The sequence below is a fragment of the Somniosus microcephalus genome, chromosome 28 (assembly GCF_052327205.1).
Source record: "Somniosus microcephalus isolate GS21.2 chromosome 28, FLI_Smic_1.0, whole genome shotgun sequence".
Classification (NCBI taxonomy): Eukaryota; Metazoa; Chordata; class Chondrichthyes; order Squaliformes; family Somniosidae; genus Somniosus; species Somniosus microcephalus.
In genome coordinates, this window is record NC_141014.1 from 13127305 (window position 1) to 13142011 (window position 14707).

The 14707-nt window shown below is 46.3% G+C and overlaps 1 non-coding gene across 1 annotated transcript; it reads right to left on the reverse strand.

The window, feature by feature from the left end:
- Positions 1-5569: 5569 nt before the first annotated feature.
- Positions 5570-5642, reverse strand: trnar-ucu (transfer RNA arginine (anticodon UCU)). Its single transcript has one exon. It is a non-coding gene; the product is annotated as a tRNA-Arg (tRNA).
- Between the last annotated feature and the right edge of the window lie 9065 nt (positions 5643-14707).

Sequence of the window (14707 nt, forward strand, 5' to 3'; positions counted from 1 at the left end):
CCACCACTCGCCCCACCTAAACCACCGTTTTATCAATCATTAAAAAACACATCACCGCAGATAGGAATCGAACCCACAATCCCTGGTTTAAGAGGCCAGTGCTTTATCCATTAGTCCACTGGGGCTGAATACACAATGTAACCCGCCTGAGGACAATTGACCACTCCGAAATGTGACATCTCCCTCACAGTTTCAGAGTCTTTGAAAGTTAAGCACAGATAGGAGCTATTTTCACCCATCATATCTGTCACTGCTCGTGCCATACCAGAGCCCTCTACAACGACAACTTGCATTTATATAGTGTAATGATCAGTAACCTGTCATTCTGGAATGGTACACTAGGTGGTGCTGTATTTATATAAGAGTGGGCCACCCACGATGCACTAGGCTACCCACAAGGCAGCAGTCAAGATGGAGGCCTCTACAGATACTGTGCCTAGTCCACATGTGCTCAATAAAGTGTCTAGCAAAAGCTAGCTGTTCTTAATAAAAACGACTAGTTATTAATGAACATAACATGGTACCAGGATTGGTAAGATCTGCTGAATATTGTGCAACGCGACATGGAGAATTTGAAGCCACCAGAGCGTTTGAAACTCACAGGAAATATCGACTACAATTGGCAGACTTTTAAACAACAATTCGAACTCTACATTGCTGCCATCGGATTCGGTACGAAGCCAGATGCAAGGAAAATAGCGTTGCTGCTCACGGTTGCAGGTCCACAGGTGATAGCGATATTAAATACATTTGCATTTAATCCAGAGGAGAACAGAGGAAAATTAGATGATGTGCTAAAGAAGTTTGATACACATTGTTCTCCCAAAAAGAATGAAACCTATGAAAGGTACATCTTCTGTTCTCAGACACAGCAGCAAAATGAGACTTTTGATAGCTTTATAACTGATCTGAAACTGAAAGCACAGACATGTAATTTCTCTGAGCTGAAAGCATCCATGATTCGTGACCAGATTATGTTTGATATTCATGATAAGAAAAGTCAGGGAACGTCTGTTGAGAGAAACCGAACTAACATTGGAAATTGCTGTGAAAATATGCCAAGCCAGCGAGCTAGCTCGAAAGCACGCGAAGGCTTTCAGTGAAATCAATAATGATGCGATTGTAATGAGTGATAATGCTGCTGTCGGTGCTGTGTCCTACAAGGGGAAGAAACGTGGGCAGAACAGAAATGAAAAGCAATCGGTGGATGAAATTTTTAATTGTAAACGCTGTGGTTACAAACACCAGTTAAGAAAATGCCCAGAATTTGGAAAAATGTGCACAAAGTGTAATGGAAAGAATCACTTTGCCAAACAATGCTTTTCAAAACTAAAAACAAAGAAAGGGCAACGAGTTAATGTGATTGAGGACACTGATTTAAGTGAGACATTTTTTGTATGAATGGTGTCATGTGACAATGTCAAAAATGATACAGAAAATGTGCAGCCCTCAGATATGGACAATGCTGAACATAAAATTAATGCAGTAAAAGAGGACAAATGGATGATCCCACTGCAGATGAATGGAGCATTAGTTACATTGAAACTGGACACTGGGGCAAAAGCAAATTTAATCAGTATGAGTGACATTAAAAACATGAAAGAAAAGCCCAAAATACAGGAAAAAGTCAGTACTACTGAAGGACTATAATGGACAGAAAATAGATAGCTTATGTGTATGCAGACTTAAAGTGACAGTCAAAGACAAAGTGCATCATCTCATGTTTTCTGTTGTGGCTGAAGGACTTGATTCATTACTGGGTGACAAAGCTTGTGAGGACTTAGAACTGGTCAAGAGAGTATACCGTATAAACTGTGCCACAAGCAGACCAGATGACTCAGTGGATTCTGTAGTAAATAATTTCCAGGATGTGTTCAAAGGATTTGGAGTTCTACCAATCACTTACAAGATCCAGCTAAAGGAGGATGCTCAGCAAGTGGTACATGCTCCACGAAGAGTTCCAGCACCCCTGCGTGACCGGCTCAAGAATGAACTGGACAGAATGACCACACTAGGAGTCATCAGGAAAGTCGAAGAGCCAACAGACTGGGTTAACTCCATGGTATGTGTAAAGAAAAAGAACAATGATCTAAGAATATGCATGGATCCAAAGGACTTAAATGCAAACATAAAACGTGAACACTACCAGATTCCCAAGCGAGAAGAAATCACCAGTGAAATGTCAGGTGCCAGATACTTTACAAAGCTCGATGCATGGTTTTGGCAACTAAAACTGGATGAAGAGAGCACCAAATACTGTACCTTCAACACACCATTTGGCAGGTATTGCTTCCTCAGAATGCCTTTCGGGATAATATCTGCATCTGAAATCTTTCATAGAGCGATGGAACACATAATTGAAGGTCTGGAAGGAGTTCAGGTCTATGTTGATGATATCATCATCTGGGGCTCCACACTGAAAGAACACAATGAGAGACTGACTAAAGTGCTACAGAGCATACGCCGGAATGGACTGAAGCTCAACAAAGCCAAGTGTCAGTTTGGCATCCAGGAAGTCACTTTCCTAGGAGATAATCTATCTGGTAAAGGAATAGAGCCAGATATGGAAAAAGTAAACGCCATACTCAAAATGCCCCGACCCACTGACGAAAAAGGAGTGCTACACATCATGGGGATGATAAACTTCATTGGAAAGTTCATTCCTAACTTGTCAGCCAAGACAGCCTGTCTGCGAGACCTGCTACGTAAAACAAATGAGTTCGCATGGACAGAAAGACATGAACAAGAGTGGATAAACCTCAAAACAGTGCTGACAACCACACCTGTACTCACCTTCTTTGACCCAACAAAAAGAATCAAAGTGTCAACGGATGCATCAACAGATGGCCTGGGTGCGGTCTTGCTACAAGCAGAGGGTGAACATTGGAAGCCTGTTGCCTATGCCTCCAGGTCTATGACTGATACTGAGTGTCGATACGCCCAGATTGAAAAGGAATGTCTAGGCTTGGTAGTTGGACTAGAAAAGTTTCATGGCTACATATATGGACTTCCCACCTTCACAGTTGAGACAGACCACAGCCCACTGGTTGCCATCATAAAAAAGAACCTGAATGAGATGTCTCCAAGGATTCAACGACTCATGATGAAGCTGCAAAGATATGACTTTGAACTGATCTACACACCAGGCAAATACATAGTGTTAGCAGATGCACTATCCCGAGCACCCACAATGAGTCATGTGAGCTCTACTGAAGAAGAAGTGGATGTTCATGTGAGTATGGTCACTGCTGCGCTGCCCGTGTCAGACGTAAAATCAAAGCAAATAGCAGAAGAAACAGTAAAAGATACAGTATTGCAAACAGTAATAGAGAACATTCATCATGGTTGGCCAAAAGGTTCCTGTCCAAAATATTTTCACATAAGGTCAGAATTGAGTGTCGCAAGTGGACTATTACTAAAACAGAACAGAATAGTCATTCCACAGGCTCTACGTCAAGACATGCTCAAAAGGATTCATGAAGGACACCTCAGAATTGAAAAATGCAAAAGGAGAGCAAGAGACACTGTTTATTGGCCTGGCATAAATAAGGACATTGAGAACATGATAGGCAAATGTGAGACATGTCAGAAACACCAAAACAAACAAGCAAATGAACCAATGATAGTAGCTGACATACCAACAGCACCATGGCAAAAGGTTGGTATGGACCTTTCTCATTTAAATGGTAAAGACTATCTAATAGTGATTGACTACTATTCTAACTATCCTGAGATGGCGCTGCTCTCAAGCACCACAGCAAGCAGTTTCATAATGCATGTGAAATCCATCTTCGCCAGACATGGAATTCCCAGGATTGCCGTTAGCGACAATGGTCCGTGCTTCAACTGTAAGGAGTGGCAACAGTTTGCAGCACATTATGACTTTCAACACATCACATCCAGTCCTTTGTATGCTCAGTCGAATGGTAAGGCAGAAAAAGGTGTTCAAGTTCTCAAGCAGCTACTGAAGAAAGCGACAGAAAGCAAGTCTGATCCTTATCTCGCCCTGCTGAGCTACCGAGCCTCACCTTTAGACTCTGGTTCTTCACCTGCTGAACTCCTAATGGGTCGCAAGTTGCGTACCACGCTACCCTGCTGTGCAAAAGAAAAGCAGAGTAAGGAACTGAGACAGAGACTTCAACTGTTAAAGCTGAAGCAGAAATCACACTATGAAAAGTCATTCAAAACTCTGAAACCATTGACAAGGGATGATGTTGTCAGGATTGAGGATCCAGATGCATGGAACAGGGAAGCTACAGTTCTTGAGGAAGGAGGACCAAGGTCATACACTGTTAGAACTGAGGAAGGACAGATTCTCAGGAGGAACCGCCGTTCCCTCCTAAAAACACAAGAGACTATCGAAGATCAAATCGATGACAATGCCACAACTGAATCTTGTCACTCACCACCAGAACAATCAAACATAAAGACACATACAGGCTCTCATGAAAACACATCAGACTTACCTGTGCTGAGAAGATCCACACGTGAAGTAAAAAAGCCTGATAGACTTAATTTTTGAGTACAAAGAAAACTACATTGAAAATGCATTGACTGTTGAAGATGTTTATGCTGTTATTGATTGATATTGATTGATACTGATTTTGTTTAACCTCAAAGAAAGGGGGATGTAATGATCAGTGAACTGTCATTCTGGAATGGTACACTAGGTGGTGCTGTATGTATATAAGAGTGGGCTACCCATGATGCACTAGGCTACCCACAAGGCAGCAGTCAAGATGGAGGCCTCTACAGATACTGTGCCTAGTCCACATGTGCTCAATAAAGTGTCTAGCAAAAGCTAGCTGTTCTTAATCAAAACGACTAGTTATTAATGAACATAACATATAGCACCTTTAACCTAGTAAAATATCCCAAGGTGCTTCACAGGAGCCATTATCAAACAAAATTTGACACCGAGCCACATAAGGAGAGATTAGGTCAGGTGCCCTAAACCTTGGTCAAAGAGGTAGGTTTGGAGGAACATTTAAAGGAGGAGAGGGATGTAGCGAGGTGGAGATGTTTAGGGAGATACCGTGCCCAGTGTCCATTCCCCGACCCGGCCTGGTCTTTGCTTTCATCAGTGAGCCCTGGAACTTTGCTCAAATTTGATTCCCAATTCCTGGCCTTCTCTGCCATCAATACTACACTGCTCCACTGGACCACTCAGATCTTCTATTCACTTGCTTAAGTTTGAAGGTAACATTGTCTAGTTTACAGCCCATCCCCCATCGCTGCTGTCACCTGCTGAGTCTGTGACTGTCCCACTGGTTTATTTTGCTGCTGTCTGGGTTCCTGGTCAGAAATTCACTCTCCTGGGCCGACGTCCATTTCTGGATCTTATGGTGGCCTCCAACTTCACCAGTGCTTTCTGCCACACAACACTTCTCCACATTTCCACAGAAATACCTCCAGCATACCTCTCGGTTACTCTGCCCTCCCAAATCCCTTCAGAATGTCTATCAACTTGCGAACACTGCCCTGACCATCTACGAGTTTAGTCTGGATGGCTGCATTGAAATTCTGGACCTTGACGGCTATATCATCGTGCCAATCTTTAAAAATACATCACCCCAGATGGGACTCGAACCCACAATCCCTGACTTAGAAGGCCAGTGCCTTATCCATTAGGCCACTGGGGTTGCACATAAAGTGATGAAAATCATGAGACTTAAGGGTCAGTTTGTGACCGCCAAATCATTATTTACAGGGCAAATTATTCTCACCGCAGACAGAAAATCTTTGATTAGGATTTAAAATGCACATTGTTGGGTGGCTAATGAATCGATTCACCCCATTCTCCCCATGTGGCCCGAATACTACGGTAGGTAATCAATCAAACCCAAACTGTACAGCCAGAGTAAAGTTTGTACAGGACACAATTTCAAACTTTGCAAATGACACAAAACTTGGAAGTGCAGTGAACAGTGAGGAGGATAGTGATAGACTTCAAGAGGACATAGACAGGCTGGTGGAATGCGCGGCCACGTGACAAATGAAATTTAACGCAGAAAACTGATACATTTTGGTAGAAGGAATGAAGAGAGGAAATATAAACTAAAGGGTACAATTCTAAAGTGGGTGCATGAACAGACAGAACTAGGGGTGTATGTACACAACTGATTGAAGGTGGCAGGGCAGGTTGAGAAAGCAGTTAAAAAAGCTTACGGGATCCTGGGCTTCATGAATAGAGTTGTAGAGTCATAGAATCATAACGGCACAGAGGGAGGCAATTCAGCCCATCCAGTCCGTGCCGGCTCTCTTTAGAGCAATCCAGTCAGTCCCATTCCCCCGCTTTATTCCCATAGCCCTGCAAGTTTATTTCCCTCAAGTGCCTATCCAGCCTCCCCTTGAAAACATTGAGTGTCTCCACTTCCGCCACTTCCGTCGGCCGCGAGTTCCAGGTCATCACCATTCACTGTGTAAAAAAGTTTTGTCTCACATCCCCCCTGTATCTCTTGCCCAATTCCTTAAACCTGTGTCCCCTGGTCCTTGTGCCATCAACTAGTGGGAAGAGTCTTTCCCCGTCTAGGCTATCCAAACCCGTCATAATCTTGTACACCTCTATCAAATCACCCCTCAACCTCCTTTGCTCTAACGAAAACAAATCCAGCTTCTCCAACCTGTCCTTATAGCTAAGATCCCCCATCCACGGAACCATTCTGGTAAATCCCCTCTGCACCCTCTCAAGGACCTTCACATCCTTCCTAAATTGTGGTGACCAGAACTGGATGCAATACTCCAGTTGTGGTCCAACCAGCGCTTTATAAAGGTTCAGCATAACTTCCCTACTTTTGTACTCAAAACCTAAAGCCTCTATTTATGAAGCCCAAGATCCCATATGCTTTGTTAACCACTCTCTCAATATGTCCTGCCACCGAGGTATAGAGTAGAAAATCGTGGAAATTATGATGAACCTTTATAAAACACTGGTTCGACCCCAACTGCAGTATTGTGTCCAATTATGAGCACCGCACTTTAGAAAGGATGCGAAGGCCTTACAGAGAGTGCAGAAAAGATTTACGAGAATTATTCCAGGGATGAGGGAGTTTAGTTACGTGGATAGACTGGAGAAGCTGGGGTTGTTCTCCATAGAGCAGAGAGGATTGAGAGTAGATTTGATAGAGGTGTTCAAAATCATGAGGGGTCTGGACAGAGTAGATAGAGAGAAACTGTTCATATTGGCGGAAGGGTCGAGAACCAGAGGACACAGATTTAAGATGATTGGTGGAAGAACCAAAGGCGACGTGTGGAATAATTATTTCACTCAGTGAGTGGTTCGGATCTGGAATGCACTGCCTGGAAGGCTGGTGGAGGCAGATTCAATCACGGCTTTCAAAGGGGAATTGGATAAGTACCTGCAGGAAAAACATTTGCAGGGCTACGGGGAAGGGGCAGGGACAGTGGGACTAGCTGAAGTGGTATTGCAGAGAGCCGGCACAGGCTCGACGGGCCATTCTGTGCTGTAACCATTCTATAATAAACGTTTGGTCACCTGTCCTAGTATCTATTTATGTGGCTCGGTGTCAAATTCTCTGATAATCGCTCCTGTGAACCGCCTTGGGATGTTTTACCACTTTACAGACGCTATATAAATGCAAGTTGTTGCTGCAGATGGCTCTGGCACGGCACGTGAGCAGCGGCAGATATGAGGGGTGAAAATAGCTTCCCTCAGTGCTTAACTTTCCAGGATTTGGGAAATGTGAGGAATTTCAGAGCGTTCAATTGTCCTCAGGTGGGGTGCTGTTAGTATTCAGCCCCAGTGGCCTAATGGATAAGGCACTGGCCTCCTAAGCCAGGGATTATGTGTTTGAGTTTCATCTGGGGTGATGCGTTTTTAATGATTGACACTATGGCGGATTAGTCAGGGCAAGTGGTGGAAAGTACAGCCAGGCGGGGAGGCTGCATTAATTGTAACTTGTGAGCCAAGTTTCCGTCAAGGCTGTGATGTCAATGCAACCATCCGCAATAAGCTTAAGGGTGGTAAGGGCCTTGTGGACAAGTGTATTGACAATTCGAGGAAGCGGGAGTAGGGATTTGGGAGGGCCGAGTGACCAAGAGGATTTATGGAGGTATTTCCGCGGAAATTTCCAGGGCTGACTGACGTAAACAAAGAGGCGGTTGGGCAGTGGGCCCAGGTAACTTTAAACTTGTAGCTTGGCTAGAATGCAACCACACAGGATCATACCTATCAGCCAAGGTCCCAGGCTCCTCCATCACCATCCCTGGGTATGTCCGTCCCACAAGCAGGACAGACCCACCAGAGGTGGCGGCCCAGTGGTACACAGACAGGAGGGAGTGGCCCTGGGAGTCCTCAACGCTGACTCCGGACCCCATGGACTCTCATGCCATCAGGTGGACTTCAATGTCCATCACCATAAGAACATAAGAAGTAGGAGCAGGAGTCGACCATACAGCCCTTCGAGCCTGCTCCACCATTCAATAAGATCATGACTGATCTTCGACCTCAACTCCACTTTCCCGCCTGACCCCATATCCCTTGTTCCCCTTAGAGTCCAAATATCTATCGATCTCAGCCTTGAATATACTCCACGACTCAGCATCCACAGCCCTTTGGGGTGGAGAATTCCAAAGATTCACAACCGTCTGAGTGAAGAAATTCCTCCTCGTCTCAGTCTTAAATGCACGACCCCTTATCCTGAGACTGTGACCCCTAGTTCTAGACACTCAACCCAGGGGAAACAACCTCTCAGCATCCAGCCTGTCAATCCCACTCTGAATCTTATATGTTTCATTCTTCTGAACTCCAGGGAGTATAGGCCCATTCTACACAATCTCTCATTATAGGACAATCCTCTCATCCCAGGAATCAATCTAGTGAATCTTCATTGCACCGCCTCTAAGGCATGTATGTCCTTTCTCTGATAAGTAGACCAAAACTGTGCGCAGTACTCCAGGTGTGGTCTCACCAAAGCCCTGTACAATTGTAGTAAGACTTCCTTACTCTTGTGTTCCAACACCCTTGCAATAAAGGCCAACATGCCATTTCCCTTCCTAATTGCTTGCTGTACCTGCATGCTAACTCTCTGTGTTTCCTGTACGAGGACACCTAAATCTCTCTGAACACCAACATTTAATAGTTTCTCACCATTTAAAAATATTCTGTTTTTCTATTCTTCCTAACAAAGTGAATAACCTCACCTTTCCTCACATTATTCTCTATCTCCCTCCTTATTGTCCACTCACTTAATCTGTCTAGATCCCTTTGCAGGCTCTTTGTGTCCTCCTCACAGCTTACTTTTCCACCGAGCTTTGTATCGTCAGCAAATCTGGATACATTGTACTCGGTCCCTTCATCTAAGTCATTAATATAGATTGTAAATAGCTGAGGCCCAAGCACCCCACTAGTTATAGCCTGCCAACCGGAAAATGACCCGTTTATCCCTACCCGCTGTTTTCTGTCTGTTAGCCACTCCTCTATCCATGCTAATGTATTACCCCAACCCCAGGATACCTTATCTTGCGTAGCGTTGTGGTTGTTGGAGGTCAATCACCTCAGCCCCAGGACATCGCTGCAGGAGTTCCTCAGGGCAGCGGCTCACCACCACCTTCTCAAGGGCAATTAGGGATGGGCAATAAATGCTGGCCTTGCCAACGATGCCCACATCCCAGGAACAAATAAAAATAAAACCTTTCACATGGCACCTGTAGTGTATGTACCCGTCTACCTTTAAGAGATGTAACCGTCCACCTTTAAGAGAACTACTTTTGGTGTTGCACTACTTTGTTGGCTTCTGTATACTGTAATACCGACGGTGACCACACCGGTATATAAGTGCTGTGTCAGGAGTTATTGGGCAGATTCGCCCTGACCTTCGAATAGTAAAGTCCTGTTTTAAGTTACTCTTGGAGTCTGTGTATTAATTAACTAAACAACCCACAGACTTTACAGTGGCGACGAGTCCGATCGTACCCTGCGGCAACAATACTTCCGAAGCAGTTAACGAGCGTCGAGAAGAGGCAACCGCCCTCGTCATTCTGCTGGGACAAAACTCGAGTCTGCAGAGCTGGAAAGGAGGAAGAATTCAGAGACAAAGACTTCCATCAGCAACAGGCACTGACTGTCCCTTCTGCCACGGTGAGGAGTGAGCCGATCAGCACGAGAAGCAAGCCGGCCACGGTGACTGTGAGTAAGGGAAAAGTAAAAAGAATAACCGGAGGATAAGGGCGGTGCACTCGACCACGGTCGAGGGGGAAAGGAGCCGGACAGAAGTCGGGCCCAGAGGCGCTGAGACTGGGGCAGTGTGGAGCAATGAAGCCGCGGTACAGACAGGCTGGGGACGCAACGGCGTCGTGAGACAGCTAGACCGCGACCGGCGAAAAAGGCCAGGCAGCGACCGAAGCCACGAAGCGCTGCGACCGGGAGCGTAGGCGCGGGAAGATATAAAAACTCAGCCGCAGCCGGGGAGGGAAGCACCGGACTGCGAGAGGGCTGGGAGGCGCGATTGGGAGCCGAGCGAGCGGGAGAGGCAGAGCCGACCAAGGGAGACTGAGCGAGAGCCAGTCCAGCGGCTGAAACTGTTCGCCGTCAACGGGGTGTACCCAGCGCCGGTAGAGCCGAGCGAGCGGGAGAGAGACAGAGCCCGAACAAGGGGAACTGAGCGAGAGCCAGCCCAGCGGCTGAAACTGTTCGCCATCAACGGGGTGTACCCAGCGCCGGTTGCCCTGCCGAGAAAAAGGAAAGCACTGAAGCCGACGCGCAGGCTGTGAACCTGAAAGCCAGCGGCCGTCGCCCGTGGGGAAAGTGTACCCCTCCCGCCAGGGGAAGAAACGCGGGAAGCCGCCATTAGGCGGAGAAAACGACAGAAGCGGGAAACCGCCATTGAAGTGGGCGGGGAGAGAAGATAAGCGCGGGAAACCGCCATTTTCGCGGGAACCGCCATCTTGGGAAAAAAAAAGAAAATTTAAAGAAATAATTCGTGGTGTTATCAGGAAGAGAGGAAGATGCCTAAGCGTGGTAACATCAACGATTTTAATTCCGAGGTAGAAGACTGGGCCACGTATGTGGAACGCATTGAGGTCTATGGTGAGGCCAATAAAATAGAAGAAGATGACAAAGCTATAACCTTGCTAAACTCGATGGGCGCGAAGACATACGGGCTCTTGAAGCATCTACTATCACCAGCTAAACTGGCGGATCAGACTTTCGATGATATTGTGGCTGTTCTGAAGGATCACTTGAACCCCACACCGTTGATGTTGGCGGAACGATTCAAATTCTATGCGAGAACGCAAAGGAAAGACGAAAGCAACGCAGAATACTTGGTCGAACTGCGTAGACTAGCGAAACACTGCCAGTTTGGAGGGAATCTGACAGAGGCATTGCGAGACAAATTCGTGTGCGGAATGTCGAAGGAAGAAACACAAAAACGACTGCTCGAAGAGAACGATCTTACACTTGAGAAGGCTGTCCTTATTGCTGCATCGAACGAAGCCGCAGCGAAAGGAACGGTGGAAATGCAGCTAAAGGCAGCGGCACTCAGGGTGCAGCAAATTACTTCGGGTACAAGAAATGCTATCGTTGTGGGAAGACAACACACGACCAGAACCAATGCTGGTTTAAAAACCAGGAATGTAGGAAATGTGGCAAGCTCGGTCACATAGCTAAGGTATGCCGGTCAGGAAAGAAGACCAATAATAATGAGTCACCACAAAGGAGGTACAGAAAGGTACATGAGGTGACTAGGAAGAGTCCGGAAGAACAGAATTCGGACCCACACTCCAACTGCAAGGAACTGGATAGTCTGAGAATTCACAATGTGAGTAATGAAGCTGACCGACAAGCTATCTGGATCACACTACAGATTGCAAAAGTCCAAGTGAAAATGGAAGTGGACACCGGATCGGCGTTGACGGTCATGAATAAGCATGATTATAAAAAGTTATTCAAGCATATTCCCCTACGGGATACGGAACTAGTATTGAAGACATACACGGGGCACAAAGTATACCCCATCGGAAAGATAGAAGTCAAGGTGAGATACAAGGACAAAGAGCACCAAAGGATGGACCTGTATGTGTTGCCTGAGGGAGGTCCACCACTTCTGGGACGGGAGTGGATCAGGAAAATAAAGATAGACTGGCATTCACTAAACACCATGACGGTAGATTCCGGAAAGGAAGATGTCAAACCTGAACGGTTGTCCAGAATATTAGACGAAGCTAAAGAGGTATTCCAGCAAGGACTGGGAACACTGCGAGGAATTAAAGCAAAGGTTAAGATTGCAGAACATGCAAGCCCAAAATTTTTCAAAGCCAGATCGGTACCTTACGCGATACGACCTGCTGTGGAGGCAGAACTGGAAGAACTTGAACGATCAGGGGTACTGTCAAAAGTGGACTGGAGTGAGTGGGCCACGCCCATTGTTCCCGTCATGAAGTCTTCACCAAGTGACAAGCCAGGGGGACCGGGGAAGGTCCGCATCTGCGGAGACTTCAAGATCACAGTGAATCCGGTGCTTCACACGGTACAATACCCGCTTCCGCGGATTGAAGATATCTTTGCTTCGTTGGCTGGAGGGAAACACTTCACCAAGATAGACCTGGCACAGGCATACTTACAAATGGAAGTCGAGGAAGAGTCGCGTCAGTACCTCACCATCAACACACACAGAGGCTTGTATCGTTATAATAGGCTGGTTTTTGGGGTAGCTTCGGCTCCAGCAATTTGGCAGAGGGCCATGGAGCAGGTATTACAAGGAATTCCAAGCACGCAGTGTTACTTAGACGATATCCTGATTACGGGAGAAGACGAGGAAGAACACCTCACAAATTTGAAACTGGTGCTCACTAGGTTGAAGGAATATGGCCTTCGAGTTAATCGCAAGAAATGTGAGTTCTTCCAAAAACGGATCTCGTACTGCGGTCATGTCATTGACCGAGAGGGGCTGCACAAGTCACCTGACAAGATAGAAGCTGTCGTGAAGGCCCCCGCTCCGGAAAACGTATCACAGTTAAGATCATTCTTGGGGTTGATTAATTATTATCACACGTTTCTGCCGAATCTATCCACGGTGCTGCATCCGCTGAATGCTCTGTTGCAGAAAGAAGTACCATGGAAGTGGAGTAAGGAATGTAAAAAGGCCTTTTGCAGAAGCAAGGCGTTGATTACCTCTGAAGAAGTGTTGGCTCATTTCAACCCAACGTTACCTCTTCGTCTAGCTTGTGATGCTTCCCCCTATGGAATTGGAGCAGTACTTTCACACAAGTTACCAAATGGCTCGGAAAGGCCAGTGGCATTCGCGTCCCGATCATTGACCTCCGCGGAGCGAAATTATGCTCAAATAGATAGGGAGGCCCTCAGCCTTGTGTGGGGCGTAAAGAAATTCAATCATTACCTGCAGGGCAAGAAGTTCACATTACTGACAGACCACCAGCCGTTGGTGTCCATATTCAACCCTAACAAGGCCGTTTCCACCATGACAGCGCAAAGGTTACAGAGGTGGTCCGTGTTACTTGGGGCACACTAATATGACATCGAATACAAAAGGTCCAAACAGCATGGAAATGCTGATGGGTTATCGCGCTTGCCATTGCCGATAGTAGAAGAAGCGACTACAGTGGACCCAGTAGAGATGTTCCACTCATCCATAGTGGAATGTCTACCAGTAACAAATTTGATGATCGAAAACGAAACAAGAAATGACCCGACTCTCTCACGAGTCTATGATTTAACGGTGGAGGGATGGCCAGCACAGGGCGAACCAACGCTGCCAGCATTTTCGCAGAGAAAAGAACAGTTGTCAGTGTGTCGAGGAACCCTGATGTGTGGATCTAGAGTGGTGATTCCACCCAAACTTCAACAGAAGGTGTTAAAGGAGCTGCACGAGGGACATCTGGGTGGAGTGAAAATGAAGAACCTAGCAAGAGCGTTTGTGTGGTGGCCAGGCATTGATGGGGACATCGAAGAAATCACTAAGAGCTGTCTAGGATGCCAGAAGGTCCAAAACGCCCCACCACAGGCTCCTCTGCATCCATGGGAGTGGCCCTCATCTCCTTGGCAAAGGGTACACATCGACTTTGCTGGTCCATTTATGGACTCAATGTTTCTAATAGCGGTGGATGCACACTCCAAGTGGCCGGAGGTAATAAAGATGTCCACCACCACCACGGAAAAAACCATCACAGTGTTAAGGACCATGTTTGCTAGGAATGGGCTGCCGGAACAGATCTGTTCTGATAATGGACCGCAATTTGTGTCCGAAGAATTCAAGAAATTCTTAAAGAGCAATGGGGTTAAGCACTACACGTCAGCCCCATACCATCCCGCCTCCAATGGATTGGCTGAAAGGTTTGTCCAGACCTTCAAGAAGGCCATAAAGGCCATGGGTAATGAAGCCATTAACTTACAACATAAGGTGGATAGCTTCTTGTTGGCGTACAGGAATGCAACACATGCGGTCACAAATCAAACTCCCGCCATGATGTTTTTTAATAGACGACTAAGATGCCGGCTGAATTTGCTTAAGCCAAACGTCAGAAGGGACGTAGAGAACCGGCAATTCCAGGGCATGAATGAAAGGCCAACTAGATCTTTTCAGATAGGTCAACAAGTTTTGGCCCGGGACTACCGTACCGAGCAATGGCAGCCTGGAACTATTGGAAAAAGGTTAGGGCCGTTGATGTATACGGTGGACATTGGGGACAGTATAATAAGGCGCCATGTTGACCAGATCATAGGGTCAGC